At 44.3% G+C, this 17,583-nt stretch overlaps 1 protein-coding gene and 1 long non-coding RNA gene across 22 annotated transcripts in view; one reads left to right on the top strand and one right to left on the bottom strand.

The window, feature by feature from the left end:
- The window catches only part of CACNA1C (calcium channel, voltage-dependent, L type, alpha 1C subunit), a 659,923-nt gene that overhangs the window by 476,509 nt on the left and 165,831 nt on the right, over positions 1-17,583 (bottom strand). The gene's annotated exons all lie outside the window — the stretch shown is intronic.
- LOC105503911 lies at positions 14,059-17,485 on the top strand. The gene is made up of 4 exons (XR_001000551.1): positions 14,059-14,175; positions 15,598-15,818; positions 16,330-16,410; positions 17,173-17,485. It is a non-coding gene; the product is annotated as an uncharacterized LOC105503911 (long non-coding RNA).

Here is a 17,583-nt window from a genome sequence, read left to right as displayed (position 1 = left end):
GAGAGGAAGATACTGCACCCCAGTGTGGGCCCGGCACCACTCCCCTCCATTTCTCAGGAGAACTTGGTTCACTTGAACTATCGCCTCTGCTCAGGTTGCTGGGCACACTCAAGAATCAAAGGATACAGTTACCATGGTGATTCTCCTTCTGTGATGGAATGCACCCTTGTGTCTGATCCCTTGTACATGGCTGGGGTGTGGCTGGGAGAATTGTATATAATGGTAACTGAGAAAAGTGAGGACTCAAGTAGCCTAGAAGCACCAAGTGAAACCCAGGAACAAAGGAAAGCCCCTTGGCAAAGATACACAAAAGGGGGACACAACCTTTCCATTTTCCATTAGAGTCCTAGGAAAAATAGTTTTTAAACAAAAAATTGATTACTGTCTGCTACTATAGGCGATCACTCATTCAAAATTCTTACTGGTGTTATTCTATTGCTGAAAAGAGCTCCCTACCCAAATGCAGTTAACGCCAATCTGACAGTGAAAATGGTACACAGGCATGATAGTAGTCTACTGCAGTGTTGCTGCTCAATGTATGGACCAGCAATCCGTCACACTGACATTACCTGGGAGCTTGCTGGACCTGAGACTCTCAGGCCCCAACCTGAACCTGCTGAATCAGGATGTGCATTTTATCAGAATCCCCAGATGGCCTATGGGCACATTCAAACCTGAAAAGTACTGTCCTGAGAGACACCGTGAGGTCTCTGTCTCTGAAAACACTTGGGGTTGGGATGGAATGGAACTTATGTAATTGATAGCAAGACTTTGATAGAGCCGAGTGGACTCGGAAGCCAAACTGCCTGGCCCAGCTCCAGAAGCAAATGTCCATGTGCAAAATTATTAACCTTTCAATGCTTCAGTATTCTGATTTATAAAACAGGGACAACGGTAATGGCCACCTGTGATGTCCTGTGAACGCCAAATGAGTTCATTTATGTAAAGCACTTAGACTAGGCAAGGCAGGTAGTAAGCACTGTACGCAGTGGGCAGGCAGATGGGAGGATGGATGCAAACTGGAGGTGAAGAATGGAACCTGGGAGTCATTCTACAGCTCCAGTGCACCAGATTGCCCCTACCTGCCTGCCAGAGACAGCTTTTTTGTTAGTCATTCAGACCTTTGACCCAGCCCTCACATCAGGCACAGTCCCGCTTTGCGCCTGATTCCCAAGGGGGCCATATATACAACCTGAAGCACAATACACTGCACCCCATCCCATTCCTGGGCAAACTGGCATCACCCAGAGACGGTCTAGGTAGAGGAGCACTGCAAGGCGGCATGTGGGAGAGATGGACCCCCAGCGATGACAAGATCTCCTCATCTACCAGAAAAAAAAAAAAATGCTGCGAAATAAGCCAGCAATTAAAAAATATCTAACCCATGATTTTCTAGGTGAAAAAAAATTAGCCTTGAGTTGCTCCAGCCCTTGGCATCCTCATCCTGCCGCATCAGGGTTGGTGCAGTGCCAAGTGGCTGAGCTGGGTGCAGAGGGGAGAAAATCTGTGTTGGACCCCGGCTGAATGGCTCTCCTGACTTGGTAGCTCCAGATGTTAGCTTGTCATTGCAGAGCAACTGAGTTAATTAGGCATTTCTGTGGAATCAGAATTCTGAACAGTAGAGAAGAAATGGAAAGGGAGAAAGAACGGCCCCCCTGTACTACCAACAGTGTTTGCGCTCCACGTATTCCCCTGGGAGCAGGCCGAAGGGGTTGGGAGAACACTGGCCCTCAGACAGCCATGTATAGAGATGCTGGAAATGGAAGAGCGGATGTGCAGAAGAGCAAGGAATAATGCTGCCTGAATCCTTCCCTTAAAGAGAATTTGCTTGGCACCATCCCACAAAGGCTTTGTGTTCACAGCAGGCAGATATCCAGAAGCCACCTTCATGAGAACCTCCGCCATGGAAAGGGTGTCAGAGCTTCCGTGACAACGATCAGTCATGACTTCTTCCCAGAATCGCTTGTCACTTCTATTGTTTTGCCTGAACCAAAGCTCCTGGGAGGGATCTTCCCCTCCCTGTCCACCACCTCTTGCCAATCTACACTGCCTGTTACTTTTAATTGAAATAGTTAAGCTATGTAGGTCAGCTAATTTAAAATTCTCAAGGGCAGATCACTGCATTATAAGCAGGATGGGACATACCAGGCTGTTCTCTAAACCGGATTTCATGTATTAAAATACACACACAGAGAGAAAATTTTTGCGAAAAACACCAACATAAAAATGGAGGGAGGCACTAAAGACTCATTTCCACAATCTGGCCCCTGGCCCGACACCAGGCTCAAAGCTGGGGGTTGGGCCACCTCCGGCAAATGCTCCAGGCTGTTGAGGAGCCTGCACACAGCAGCCCTCTGGCAGTATCTGTGGCATACCCGACGAACAGATGCTCAGGTGCCTAGACCCTACATTACTTTTCAAGGCAAACACAGGTGACCCATGGTGCCCTCACATTTCTGACCACAGAGTGCATGGCAATCAACTCACCACAGCTTGACTGTTCCCTTCCTCCCAAGAACAGGCAATGGGTCAGCCATTGTGTGCATATTTTGCATGCTGAGAACACACATTTGTTCAGAACACAAAAGACATAATTTAACACATTCCAGGAAGGAACCAACAGAAACAGAGAACCAGCCTTAGCATGAGTTTTCAGCACTCCCATCTTTTCCAAAAGTAAAGGAAATATCAGACACTTCCAGCTAACTGACTCATTAGAAAAGGCTGCATTGTCCAGCAGAACATGCCTTGCTGGAGACACTTTCTGGGCTGTGAAACTGATTCTTATTCCATTTATGTTCAAAAATTTAAAGGAAATGCTAATAACCAGCCAGAGGGAGAAGTGTTGGAATAATGCCAGATTGTATTAAATCAAGTGGGAAGGGTAGACCTGGGAGTGAGGATCATGCCCATCCAAATGACCTTAATTGTCATCACTTTCAACCCCCTTGAAGCTGATCCCAGATGCAACTTGATTTGTAGGTGGAGGAAAGTCAAGCAACAGAACCTTTGCTGAAGGGATGCTTTTGGGTCTTTGCTGAAGGGATCCTTTTGGGGTCTGAGAGTGGTTTGAAGAGCAGGATGCCTACCCTATACCCCAACACCATAGGAGAGGGAAGCACTGGCCAGAGAGCATTGGTTAGAGGGAACAGTTAAGACTGCAGAGGTCTTATCAAGTCAAAGTATGTATCTTCAGTCTCCCTGCATCTGAAGAAGTCAATCCTCTATGTATCAGACACAAGGCATGGGCAAAGGTTTTTAATGGCCCCAGGAGCTACTGAGATAGGGAATGGTCTCTTTGTATTCCAACAACCTCTGAATCTAAAATCAAAATTTAAAATTCCCTAGGCTCAACTTACATGATTTTAGAATGCTGAAGAATCTGAGATGAGTTCTGATCATATGCAGAACCAAGAAAAAGAGTAATGTCTCCTAGATGCCACTGAAGAAATTATAGTATAGAAAAAATGCTCATCATCACTCGCCATCAGAGAAATGCAAATCAAAACCACAATGAGATACCATCTCACACCAGTTAGAACGGTGATCATTAAAAAGTCAGGAAACAACAGGTGCTGGAGAAGATGTGGAGAAATAGGAACACTTTTACACTGTTGGTGGGACTGTAAACTAGTTCAACCATTGTGGAAGACAGTGTGACGATTCCTCAAGGGTCTAGAACTAGAAATACCATTTGACCCAGCCATCCCCATTATTGGGTATATACCCAAAGGATTATAAATCATGCTGCTATAAAGACACATGCACACGAATGTTTATTGCAGCACTATTCACAATAGCAAAGACTTGGAACCAACCAAAACGTCCATCAATGACAGACTGGATTAAGAAAATGTGGCACATATATACCATGGAATACTATACAGCCATAAAAAAGGATGAATTAGTGTCCTTTGCAGTGACATGGATGCAGCTGGAAACCATTATTCTCAGCAAACTATCGCAAGAACAGAAAACCAAACACCACATGTTCTCACCCATAGGTGGGAACTGAACAATGAGAACACTTGGACACAGGGCGGGGAACATCACACACCAGGGCCTGTTGTGGGGTTGGGGCAGGGGGGAGGAGGGATAGCATTAGGAGATACACCTAATGTAAATGACGAGTTAATGGGTGCAGCACACCAACACGGCACATGTATACATATGTAACAAACCCACACGTTGTGCACAGGTACCCCAGAACATAAAGTATAATAATAATAAAAAAAGAAACTATAGTATAAACTTGTTAAGTGCAGAATTTTACTCACCAGTGTAAACCCAGTGCCTATCACAAGGCCCAACACACAGTGTACAAGCAAGACATATTGACTTAATGAACGAGTGAAAGGATAATACTGATTCATAACTTTACTTCAATGGAATTTGAAATTACCCTCAGATGAATCACATGGACATGGTGACACAACAGAACTTAAAGACCACTGAGACTCAAAGTGGGAGAGTCACAAACTGGTCCTGATATGATGAGATACGAAGCTAACACCAAAATATGAATCAACACACTACTTTCTTCATCAGGAGAGTCTCCATATAAATACAAGCTGACAGCAATGAGCGCACCTAGTGCCCAGGTCTTGGTTTTCACATACTACCACTCTCCAATAAAACAAATCAGTACTCTTGGAGTAACAGTTGATTCTAGGGCTGGGGGAGGAAAAATAAAAGATGTGCCTGGAGTATCTTGTGGTCCCAAAGCAAGAAAACACTTAAGGATGGGGGTATGTTGAGAGGCACAGAAGCCAACCAGAAAGAGCTCCCAATGGCCAAAGCTAAAACAATTTGAGCAACAAAATGAACAGCAGTCGTGGATTATTGCCCATAGAATAAAATAAATAAACATGATACTGGCACAAATTAATGACTAAATAAATAAATAACTGGGGAAGAAGGGACAGTTTTTTCCTTGATGGAAGAATTCTAGTTTATAGACATGGAGGCAAAAAGGACAACAGAAAAATCATAATTAGCCAAACATAAGAACTGTTGTAAACAAGATGCACCGGGGAATGCTAAAACCATGGGCAAAAGCTTGACTAGAAGCATGATATTTGCATAGTCTCAAAATACCTCCCCCAGGATACTTATTAGAAATGGGGAAATAGCAGCTTTATAGTAAAGAAACTCAGACACCACCTTCACCAAGTGACAAAGGTCAACAGCACCAGTAGAAAGACATCAACATCCTTTACCCTTCGATAGGACACATTATGAAGAGCACATCACTTCTGTGATATTCAGAAGTATGCATTCAGTATGCAAGAAACGCATACCCTCCATCTAATAATGAATAAACATCAGACAAACCCATATTAAGAGACATTCTACACGATAATTGACCTGGATTCTTCAAAAGTGTCAAAGTCATTAAAAAAAAAAAAAAAAAACAAGGAATGAGTGAGAACTACCACCAGTTGGATTAAACAAAGGAGACATGATGACTAAATGTCACGTGGGATCTTGGATTGGATCCTGCACCAGAAAAAAAAGGACTGAAGTGGAGAAATTGGTAAGATCAAAATGAAGTCTGAAGTTTGTTAAAAGTATTATACCAATGTCAGTTTCTCAGTTTTAATCACTAAATTATGGTCATGCAAGATGTTAACATTAGAGGAAGTTTCCAAAGGGTTTATGGGAACTCTGCACTATTCTTCAACTTTAAGCCTAAAATTATTTCAAAATAAAATGTAAAAAAATAATAAAAATAGAAGGTAAACTAAGCAGTGTGTTTATAGACACAGCTGATTTACATTCTGTCACAAGCTCCTGATCTTGCCTAAAACTGGTAAGTGATAACTGGTCTACCGGTCAAAGGATCACATTCTAGATGGTGCTAGTACACAGTCTAGCACTATGCAAGACTGTTGGCAGTTTACAAGAGTCAGAACACCCTGTTGTTTATGCCTAGTGAACAATTAGGTCCTGTGTTCAAGCTGTGTATCCAACAGGTGTGTACAGGGCACTGCTGGCAAAATAGGAAGATCAGGAGAAGATGGTTCTGATCCCTGCTCTGATTTTAAAAACAAAATCAGAAACAATAACAAAACCTATTTGTGATCTCGGGTAGCTCATCTGTTGTCTCTGCCTTCAGTTTTCTCATTTTCTTATAATTAAGTAATGTGTGCCTCCCACTCTCAAAAGGGTTAGCAGGAAGACGAAACAAGATAAACTGTATGGAAGCATTTTGAAAATCATAAAAACATTATGCAGCTGTAACTGTGTTATGATTCACATATTTAAAGGTTCTCATTCTCATTGTTTTCAGAACGGAATGGCTTAAGTGTGAGCTGGTTACCACATGCATCCATTTAACGTTAGAAATGATTTAATATTTACTGAGCACCTATTATATTAAAGACACTGGCTTAGATACCATGGTGAATATAAAAACGGATTGTACATGGACTCTGGTCTCATGAGTCTCCAGCCTTAGGAAGCAGGATGACACATACATCAATAAATTATAACATAAAATAAGAAGTGAAAATTGCCAGTCACCAGCTGCCTGGCAGGTAGGTACCCATATGCATATGGGAAAAAAAGGGGCTTAAGCGGGTTTTTATTTTCCCTTTCTGACCTTTGTGTGTATCTGTATATATTATTTCCAAAAACTCCCTCACAATAGTCCACGTGGCAAATAATAAATTAACAGATTGACAAAGTCAGAAGCATGCGTTTGGATAATGTCTCAACACCTGTTAGCTGTGGGTCTTTGGGCCAAGTCCTTCTTTGGTTTCTTCCTCTGCAAAATGGGAATAGTAATACGACCCATCTCACCAGATCATACTGAAGATGAAAGGAGTTAGCACAAACCAAGCACTCAGAACAGCACCTTGTGCAAAATACGCACTGGAGAAGGGTTAGTTGTTGTTACCCTTTTCTCGTCTTGGAGAAATGCATTTATGGCTTTGTGACTGACAGTGGAATAAAGTCCCGCCCAACCCAAGATGGAAGATTCTAGTCTCTCTTCTCCAGAAGGCCCAGCCAGTCCTTCCACATTAGAGATGAGGCGCGGGAAGAGCCCGGTCAGAGCCCGGTCAGTAGGGCGGGATGGGTGCTGTGTCACCTCAGCCAGCATTCCCTTCTGTTCTCCTCTCAGCCTTTCGGACACTCAGGTTCTACTCTCAGCTTTTCAGTTCTCAGACGCTTCCTGAGCGGTCGCACTGAGAGCTCCTCGCTGGCAGAGGGCTGACTATGCTCTCAGGCTCCGGTCCCGCCTTCCCTTCCGGGACCGCCATTGCTCCTCACAAGGCACCGTGCGCGGCGAGAGGCCTCGCGCGCCCTCAGCAGGCCCTGGCGTCTCAGCCGCAGCCCGGCGCTGTCCCCACGCACACCCATGGCGCCCTTCCCGGCCTCGGACCACGAGCTAGACGCGCCGGGCCCGCCCCCGGGATGTGGAGCTCGGCAGCAGCCCCTCACTGCCTGGGACGGGACCGTCTGAACACAGCCCGCCAGGGACGTCCCGCCATGAGAACCACACCTCTCCAGGCCTCCTCTTCCCCTTCCGCCTGTAACCTGAGGGAATCGCTGCCGGCAGTTCTCAGAGCTACCGCGGAGCCAGGCCGGCGCGCACACAGGGCAGCCCCCTTGTCACCTCCCATACAGTAGCCATGCTCACCTGGGAAGCCCGCGTCAGACCACGCCACATCCGCTCCAAGTCTGCAATGGCTCTGGTCTCCTTCCGGGCAAAAGCTGCCGTGCTCACGGGCTCACCGTGGCCTGCAAGGTCCTGCTCTGCCCGTCTCCTGACCCCTCACCTGCAACCAGCACCCACCCTGCTCGTGCCGCTCCCTCGCCCTTCCCTGAGCCTGCCAGGCCGCTCGCTGGCTCGTCTGTCAGTGTCTGCTACTGCAATTCCCTCTGCCTGGAATGCCTTCCTCCCGAATGTCAGTCCACCCTGCTGGCCCCTTCATTCCCACAGACCGTGCTCAGGCATCCCCTCCGGAGGCGTCCCCTCCTCGTCTTTACACGTAAACCTCCGCTCACACCCCATTACTCTGCTTTACCTTTCTCCACAGCCCCTATTGCCATCCAACAAACTGTGTTTAACTGACTTATTTTATTCGTTGCCTCTCTCTACTAGAATGTAAGCTCACCGCGGGCAGGGACTGAGGCCTTTTTATTTATCGCCAACTCCCTCGCACCTAGAACAGATAACGTGATAAATATTTGATGAATGAAGGACGGACTTTTAAAACCCATACACACATATACAAACGTATATATATATTCCTAAGTGTACATATCAAGGCTGCCACTGAGGGAGTACCAGCAATTAATACATCCCAGGCCCTGGAGGAGGCCTGTATCAATACATCCCAGGCCTGTATCAACAACCCTGCACTCTGAGTGTCTCATTAAGTCTTTCAATGAGGCCGTGAAAAAAATGGACTACCCACATTATAAAATTGAGACTAAAGCTTGGAGTTTAAGGAGCAAGGAAAAGAAAACGCTCAACGTGCCCTTCAGAACTCCAAATCCTGTGCGCTTTCCACCAATCAACTGTTCTCTTGGTTCTCACACCCCTAAGAACTTGCCTCCCTAACAGTAATGGGTCCATACATCTGCTGTCTGCACTACCAAACTGAGCTCTCTTGAGGCCACAGGAGCGTCTCCTCCTGTTTTTCCAGGAGATGTGCGCACACACACATAATATTCTAGCTCCTGGAGAATATTCAATCTCAATCACTTACTGTTAATGATGTTAATTTTCTCTCTACCTGTCTTGACAGAACATCAAGCACACACTCCTCTTTCCCTGGCACCTGAGGCATATCTGATTCAAAGCAGAAGACAGGAAAAAATCACAGACGGGAAAAGTGGGGCACTGTTCATGCCAGGTGGCCACAGTCACCCCTGGCCCTGAGACTATGCTGGCACAATGCCAGAGATGAACCGATGGAATGAGCGTACCTGGAGAAGAGGAGCTGAAAATTCACTCAGACAGGCTCAAAATCTGTAGTGGGTTTTCCTCCTCTCCATCCTCCCCTTTCTACAAACTCTATAATCTACCCCTACCTCTTTAGCACATACCTTGTCAACCAGATTCTTAGGAGAACGAAAACTCAGACTTAACTCCCATGCTGTTTTGTCATTGCCACTAGGTAAGGCAGAGTTGCCAACTCAGGCTGGGAGAGAAGCAGAAGGCCAGAGAGATTCAGATCAGGACATTTGGAGCCAGACAGATCTGAGTTCAAGACCTGGGCAAGGAACTTAATTCCTAAGCCTGGGTTTCCTCATGTGTAAGATAAGGAAGTATCTACTTTATGGAGCAATCATATTAATTAAAACAGCATACATATGTCAAGTGCTTAACAAGGCCTAATACACAGTAAGCACTCAATAAATCTTGGCTGAAAAGCCCACTTTGAATATTACATGACAGAGTTCCTGTCCTGTAATATTGGGAGATGTGGGAAGGCATCTTGGGGCCAAACACAGGGGCGGGGTTGCACAAGCCACCTAAACTCTGATGTAAGAATGCAACCCTAAAGGTCATTGGCACTCTATTCAAATGTGTCCCAGCAGCCTGGACACTCTTCTTCCTGCTGCCCCTTTATCCAGATGGCAGCCCACCACATAAGGACATCTTGCAGACGCTCCAGCACAAGGCACCTGGGAAGAGACTGCATCAAGAATCACCAGGTCAGGGCAGTTGTTTGCCACTTGAGTTCAGGGAATTTAAACTCAGGTGTTTAAAAATAATTACCATATGTCCATCAGATCAAAGTCATAAGTTGTAAGACGTGCCCATTATTTTATGTATCAATGAGAAAGAAAAAATGGTGCCAACTAAAGTGTAACCTGTTCGTTTAGACTGCACTTTAGTTTCAGAGAAATGAAAGTGTAGGGGGAAAAATGTCAGGATCAGTAGAATCAGTCAAATGTAATAGGTCAAACCAAAAACAAATTGACATCAGGTGTGTATTGTCAAGTAGGCGTGATAACTTATGGGAGAATGACCTTTGGCTTCTGCCTAGTTCTTAGCAAGTAGTCCAGTGACCTTGAACAGATAAAGAGGCTTTGTGAGTTCTTCAGGAGAGAAACAGAAAAATGGAACTGAAATATAATGATTCGTCACAGGCTAAGCACATCCAGGCACTTTATGTGATATCATTTAATCCTTCTAACAGGACAATAGCATTGTCTTCGTTTTGCAGACTCAGAAAGGTTAGGTAACTTGTCAAAAGTCAGTCAAAGGTGGTGTAGAGATTCCAACTCAGGTCCCTCTGATCAGAGTCACTATGATTCCGAATCAGCGGAATGCAGTGTCTGTCTTGGAAACCCCTGTGACTGGATAAATCCCCAAATCAAGCACTCAAAGCTTGAAATGCTCATGTTCTTAGGGAAAATTGACACTGGAGTGCAAGAACCATTTTTCCAGAAAGCTGGTCCTGGTTAGAGGAAGGAGAGGAGCTAGAAGGAGATCCTGGACCAAAGTCAGGAGGGGATGATTTCAAAGAGGAGGGGAACAGCTAAAAAGGGGAGGGCAGGTAACAGAGAAAGCATGCAGCACTCCCCCCACCACCCAGCAGTTGTGGGGGGAGCTCTTGGTGAGGATCGCCTCCCCCCACACAGGTCGTGGCATCAGCAGTAATGGCAGCAATATCTGCAAGTGAGCTAAGGACAGGCATATTTTAAAGCCTTAGGCCCGTTTAGCATCTTCCACCTGGACTGGGATTCAGATGCGGCCCTTTCAGATTTATTGCCTGCCCAGCGCATTCATTAGAAAAGAATTTGCACCGCGATGGGCCATTTTTCAAGAGCTCTTCTCCTGCCGAAAGAATACTTGAAACCCTTGCTGAAAACCAACAGGGAGACAGCTTGACAACTGGAGGGAGATGGGAGTCAAACTCCGTGTATTTAGTAGTTGTTTAAGACCCAAGTGCAGTGAAGGACAAGTTCCTGGCTTGCTAGCTTCCACTGTGAGTCTCCGTGGAGGAAACGATGACACTATGTAATTATTAACAGCAGCAAGCCGGGTCTTAAGCATACTGTGCACTATGGTGACACAAAATAGTAATTTAAAAACATGACATATGGAGAGGAAATCTAGGTATCTAGATGGGGCTTGAAATCTTTGTATGCAAAATTTGTGATAGACAGGTGGTATTTAAATACATTGGCTTTAGAATGCTGACCGTCTTCCAGAGAGAAAGTCGGGGTATTAGAGTGAATATCTAAATCTGGTCTCCGCCAGATTCATACTGGTTGTGTGACTTTGGCCAAGTTACCGAACCTCTGAGTCTCGGTTTCCTTTTATGTACAATGGGAATGATTCATATTAGTCTCACCTACATTGACAGCTAGTCTTTTTAAGTCAAATGAGATCAAATCAGCGAAAGGATGCTGTAAACTATAAGAGAAACACAAATAATAGCTAATTTAATTAATTTCCTGAGAGGTTTTACTACCCCTATATGAAGAAAACTCCATGTATGTGTGTATGTGTGTGCACGCACGTATGTGCATGCCCCCACATCTCCAAGCAGCATACCTTGGGAGTTCAGCTTTTCTAAGAAGTCACAGGAAATAATTTAGTTAGTAATCTCGGTCTCATCACCTTCCTCTCCTAGCACTGGGGAAGCAAATGGTACTCTTCTCCCTAGAGCTTTCCTTTCAAAGTGTGTAACTGATGGGGAAGTCAGATGTAGACAGACTTGTAGAAGTTTCTCAAGATGGTTCAGACAGCTCAGTGATTACATGTGTATGGCATCCTCAATCTCTAGGGCCTCATCCATCTGGTTTCCATCCAGCTTGGTTTGGATCTCATTCTCGTGGTGGTTCATAATTCAGTGAAGGCCCACAATGCAATGACCACAATATTCAGAAGAGGAATGATGGTTGCCTACCACTCTACACATCCTCTCTAAAGCATAGACCTTTCTCCTTAACAGGGCCTTAAGCCTTAATGTCTGAGTATTAGTTGACTTTGAAGGGAAAAGAGACAGTGACAGAAACCCAAATACCAGAATGCCAAGTAAAACTGGGATCTTCTTCTTGCTCAGGTTCCAGGGGGCAGTGTCTGGCCATTTCATGTACATGAAACCAGGTTCTTGCATGACTTGGCTCCAGAAAGGTGAGAAATTTCTGATAATTTTATCCATGTATTTTTGATAACTGATTTCTTTCCATATTGGTGCTTGCTAATTAGTTACACTACTGTTATTTGTGTAGCTTAAAAGATAACATTTGAATTATTGCTCTCTTTAGTTGCCTAGTTTCTGCCTTTTTAAGAAGATATTAGAATATAACCTAGCAGGCAAGGCAGGGATCTAGTCTTTATAATTCTCTTTGTGCAATGCTACATAAGTGCTGAATAAATGCTTTTTAATGATGCAGCAGCTGAAAGGGCTCCACACATTATCTTATTCATATTGAAGATATCCTGACAAAGTGAGCAATGTCTCACAGATGGAAAAACAAAAAGCAGAGAGGTGAAGTGACTTGCATGAGATCAGAAAGCAAATCAGAAATGGAGCCTTGACAAGTCTTCACACTCTTCAGTTTGGAGTGCTAATGTTTATTCATCCATTCTAAAAAGCCACAACCTTAAATATCTGAGTTCTCCAGTCCTGCAAAATTTGGGTGTGACAGAAAGCACTTTATAAATTGTGCTAGAAGAAAAACAGCCCTAACAGTTGGCTAAGGTACATAACTGTCTCTTTCGACCAAACATCAGAAAACCATTTTGCAAGCAAATCCTACGTTATCATCTCCTCCAGACCATGATGGCCATGGCATAGTAGTAGTTACATGAGGCTTCCCACCTCTGGGACCCACGGTGCTTCATAAGGTAATTATCTCCAACACTGACCTGTTTGCTTCTACGAAGAATGCCAAGTTGCCTTTTCTTCATCAGGAAATTGATGGCAAAGTATGCCACTCCCCAAAACCCCGAAGTGAGCCAAAACAACAGCCTGACCTCCAAAGTCACCTTATAACACACAACTGTGGACCCATCACCACAGTCCTCCCTTACTACTAACGTGCAATGCAGCTGACCCCCCTGGCCACCACCACAAGGGGTGGAACAGAACAGGGGTTGGGAGGTTGGGAGCTCATGTACAAGGGAATCTGGGAAGGTCATGCATTCTGTTTCAACCTTAAATCTAGAAGAATGCTGGATAACCAGGATTAGAGGCTCAGCCAGGGGGATTAGCAGTTCAAAAGAGAGTTCCAGAATGAAGATACAGATGTGTGACTATCAGAGACAGTGGAGAGACCAGAAATCATACTTTCTCATGTAGGCCTCTTGTGGCAAGTCAGGTTTATCAGAATAAAAACTTCATTTCCCAGCTCCCAGTTGTTGATGTCATTGAGAAGTGGAATTACAAAGCAGAAATAAACCAGGGCGCCTAGGGTCTACTGCAGGAGTCAGTCAGCAGGCAGGAGGTTCAGGGTGGAAACCTCACCATCTCTACCTGTCAAAGTGCTGACAGGTCTTTAAGACCCATCTCAAATGATACATCCAACTTGATATTTTCCTGATTTCTCCAGAGGTATTCTCTCCCGTCTTTAAACTCCCACAGGATTTTGTGTGTGCACCTTTTATGAGATGCATCATAATCTGATTGGGGTTATGGATATCTATAAATAAACTAGAATATATTTGTGTATTATCATTTACTCAATAATGATTTATTGAGCTCTTGCTATGCACTTCAGACTCTTCAATAATAAGGGTATATATAAGTTTCTTGAGCGATGGAACCATGATTTATTCATTTTCTAAGATTTATGCATTTTCATTCAAATGTACATAGGATACTATTGAATTCAAATCCAATAGCACTGGCAAAATTACTCAGTAAGAGGCAGGAGAATGGAGGACTTCAGAGCAGGAATCTTAAGAGTCAGAGAGATCCAGTTCAAACTCTAGATTAATACCTCTGTAGCTTTATGGCCTTGGGCAAGCAGCTTAGCTTATCAGCAGGTGGGTCTGTAGGGTCATCCACCACAGGAAGGACGATGAATATTACATCACAAGGAACCCACTATTGACACACTTAATCAGCAGCTATGGGTCCCTTATTCAAAATGGCCAGGTTAGGGTCCTCTTCTTAGGATCAGAAGGCACTACTGACCACCAGCATTCTTTCCAACCAGGCAGTTCCATCCAGGAACAGATATCCTTGTTGGTAACTGGTAGGTGCTATATTTTCTACACCTCAATGGAGCTGGGAGTCCCCAAGAAATAAACCTCAGCAGTTGGTTAGACTCGGCTGCTTCATTGAGCTCTTGCTATGCACTTCAGACTCTTCAATAATAAGGGTATATATAAGTTTCTTGAGCGATGGAACCATGATTTATTCATTTTCTAAGATTTATGCATTTTCATTCAAATGTGCATAGGATACTATTGAATTCAAATCCAATAGCACTGGCAAAATTACTCAGTAAGAGGCAGGAGAATCTCCCTTTATCCCAAAATCCCAGCAGAAAACAGGGGCTCAAACCCTTATGTTTGGACCCATTCACTATACAGTTTCTTTTGGAGGTGTGACTCCCCATTAAGATATCCTGATGCAGACAACATTGTCCAGTACACTATGCGTCTTGCAGAGCCAAGTAGGATATCCCTGTCCGTGAACAATCAAGGATTTAAAAATGAAATACCTGCTGAGCTGTTCATCAGCATTTATGTGCATGTCCATTCCAGTATGTAAAGATTGTGACATTTCAGATCCCAGTGTTTATGGTCCATTAAAAAGCAATGTCTCCTTTAAATGGAGAGGTAGTGCATCGCTCCTTCATCCTTACTCCAATGGGCACCTCCCTCTGCTCAACTCCTTTGCAGGTTCATTTCCAATAGGTTTATGTAACAGAACAGCTGAACCATGTATCAAAGGGGCTCTGGGTACGGCTGCTGAAGCAGCATTTCACTTACAGCTTTCCAGTGAATGAGAAAGCACTCCTCATTTGAGAGCTGCCTGCCGCTCAGGACAACTCATTGTCCCTTATGTTCAGATTGCTTGCTTAATTCAGGGCTTGGGATGAGACGTGAGCTGGCCATTTGGTTGCATGAGATGCACACTAAATGGCATGACAGGGTACCATAAATGATCCATCCAAAACTTTATTGGTGCCCATAGTCATGTCCATGTCAAAGACTTGGGCCCTGGAATATTAATATTTACATTGCACTTTTCCTCTTACAAAATACTTTTTAATTCCCTATCATCGAATCCTCACAACTGCATGAAAGCATTATTCTTGTTCTTTATTTATTTTTTTTTTTTTTTGAGATGGAGTCTTGCTCTGTCCCCCTGGCTGGAGGGCAGTGGCGCCATCTTGGCTTACTGCAAGCTCCGCCTCCCAGGTTTACGCCATTCTCCTGCCTCAGCCTCCTGAGTAGCTGGGACTACAGGCGCCCGCCACCACGCCCGGCTAATTTTTTTGTATTTTTAGTAGAGACGGGGTTTCACCGTGTTAGCTAGGATGGTCTCGATCTCCTGACCTTGTGATCCACCCGCCTCGGCCTCCCAAAGTGCTGGGATTACAGGCGTGAGCCACCGCGCCCGGCCTCTTGTTCTTATTATCACCATTCATTCCCACTGCAAATTGAAGCAACCTAGGGTCTGCACGTCAGAGGTTAAGCGTCACATTCAAGATCACAAAGCCAGTGAACGGCTAAGCTGGGACTCCAACTCCAAGTTTTCTGACTCAAATCCAGTGACTTTCTCAACACAAACTTTCTGAATACAAATGGTTGTCCTATGTATGGCTGTGTATTAAGAAGGGCCACCAGCCCACTGATTTATTCACTATTCAGTTTATACTTGGACATGGTAAGACATCACAAGTTTTTTCAAATAACAGGGTTTTTTTAAAAAAAGTTTTTATTTCAAATGTTTATGGTAGAAAATTTAGAAGAATCATAAATAATGAAATAAAATAATTTGTAATTTTGTTTCCTGAATTGGCTTATCATTAACACTCTAATGTATACCTATTAGACCTTCCAGGGTATAGTATATCCTGTCTACACTTACATGAGATGCAAATAGTTTATACGTCTCATAAAATTTGGGACCATATTGTAGATAACTGTCTACATTTGTTCATTTAGCAGTGAAGTTGAACAGCTTTACGTGCCATTAACTGTCCTTCTAGGTTATCATTTAAATGGCTACATGGTATTCCATTGCATGGATGCATCCTAACTTATTTACCCAGCCCTCTGGTGATTGAAAAATAGAGGAGAGAAATTAAATTATCCCAGGTTTAGCCCCATTACAAATAAGACTACAACAAACACACTTGTAGGTAATCCTTGTGTATTTCTGACTATTTCCATAGGATAAAATCCTATGGACTTGTTGAACCAAAAGAAAGGAGCATTTTGAAGCCTTGGAGCATTTTGTCAAATGACCCTCCAAGGTGAGTGGAACTTCTGCACTGCCATCAACTGTATCTGAAAAGGTCCAACTTCCCAACACTCTTGACAAGACTTTCACTGCTGATGTTTATTCTGAACAAACTGCCTGGCATCCTTTGGGGCCTCCTTGCCCAACTGCCCAGCAGGCCCTGGCAACTCTGCCTCCCAAGCATTCACATTCATCCCACTGGCCAAATTCTACCCATTCATCTCACCTCCACTGCTGGCACCTGGTGCCAGCCTCTATTCTCTTACCCAACTGGCCTCCCAAGCAGTTTCTCATTCCCTCCCAACTCCCTTTTCTAATCCACAGGCAGAATGATGATATCCTAAAAATAAAAAAGACACGTCAACCTCCCTACCAGTCATGATCTAGTGCTCCCCCTCCCCCCGCCGCCAACTCTTTGACCAGCTCACCTGCACCCTCCTGGTCATTCACTGTGTGCCAGCCTTGCTCTTCTGTTTTTGACACATGCCAAAGTTGTCCTGCCTCTGGGCCTTTGTACTTGCAATGCCCTCCCCCGGAAGGCTCTTTGTCTCTTTCTTTGCAAGCCTAGCTCCTTCTTGTCTTCCAGGTCCCAGAGGTGACCTCCCCTGACCACCAGCTTAAAGTAACCCCCGCCCATAGCAGAGTTACCACAAAACTCTGCTTGTTTCTCTTTAATTTATTTTTCATAGCACCTACCATAATATGAAGCTCTCTCGTTTATTTGCTTACACCTACATTTTCCGTCTCTCCTCTCTTCCTGCCCTCATATGCACAGAGAATGTAAACTCTCGCTCAGCACAGCATCATTAGTGCCTGTCAAAGTGCCTTGCATATAGTTCATCCTCGATAAATACGTGTTGAACAGATGAATGCACAGGAAAAAGGAAATAATTTTAGTATTGCGCTAACCAAGCATAATACTCAAGCTAAATCTAATGTAAAACTTACCACCAGCTGCCTTCCGGAAACAAGTAAAAACAAAGACAAGAGACACCACAAACAATGGTGAGTCCAGACTGGTCAGTAACTCCAGATCCCAAAGCTCCAGCTGAAGATGCCTCTCCTACATCAGACTGATCTAGGAGAACCCAACCTAACATCAGCACCCCTTCACACCTAGTATCAGCACCTCTTCACACCAAATATCAGCACCCCTTCACACCTAGTGTCAGCACCTCTTCACACC

Source organism: Colobus angolensis, unplaced genomic scaffold (assembly GCF_000951035.1).
Source record: "Colobus angolensis palliatus isolate OR3802 unplaced genomic scaffold, Cang.pa_1.0 Scaffold89, whole genome shotgun sequence".
Taxonomy (NCBI): Eukaryota; Metazoa; Chordata; class Mammalia; order Primates; family Cercopithecidae; genus Colobus; species Colobus angolensis.
This window is presented reverse-complemented; position numbering and strand designations above follow the sequence as displayed.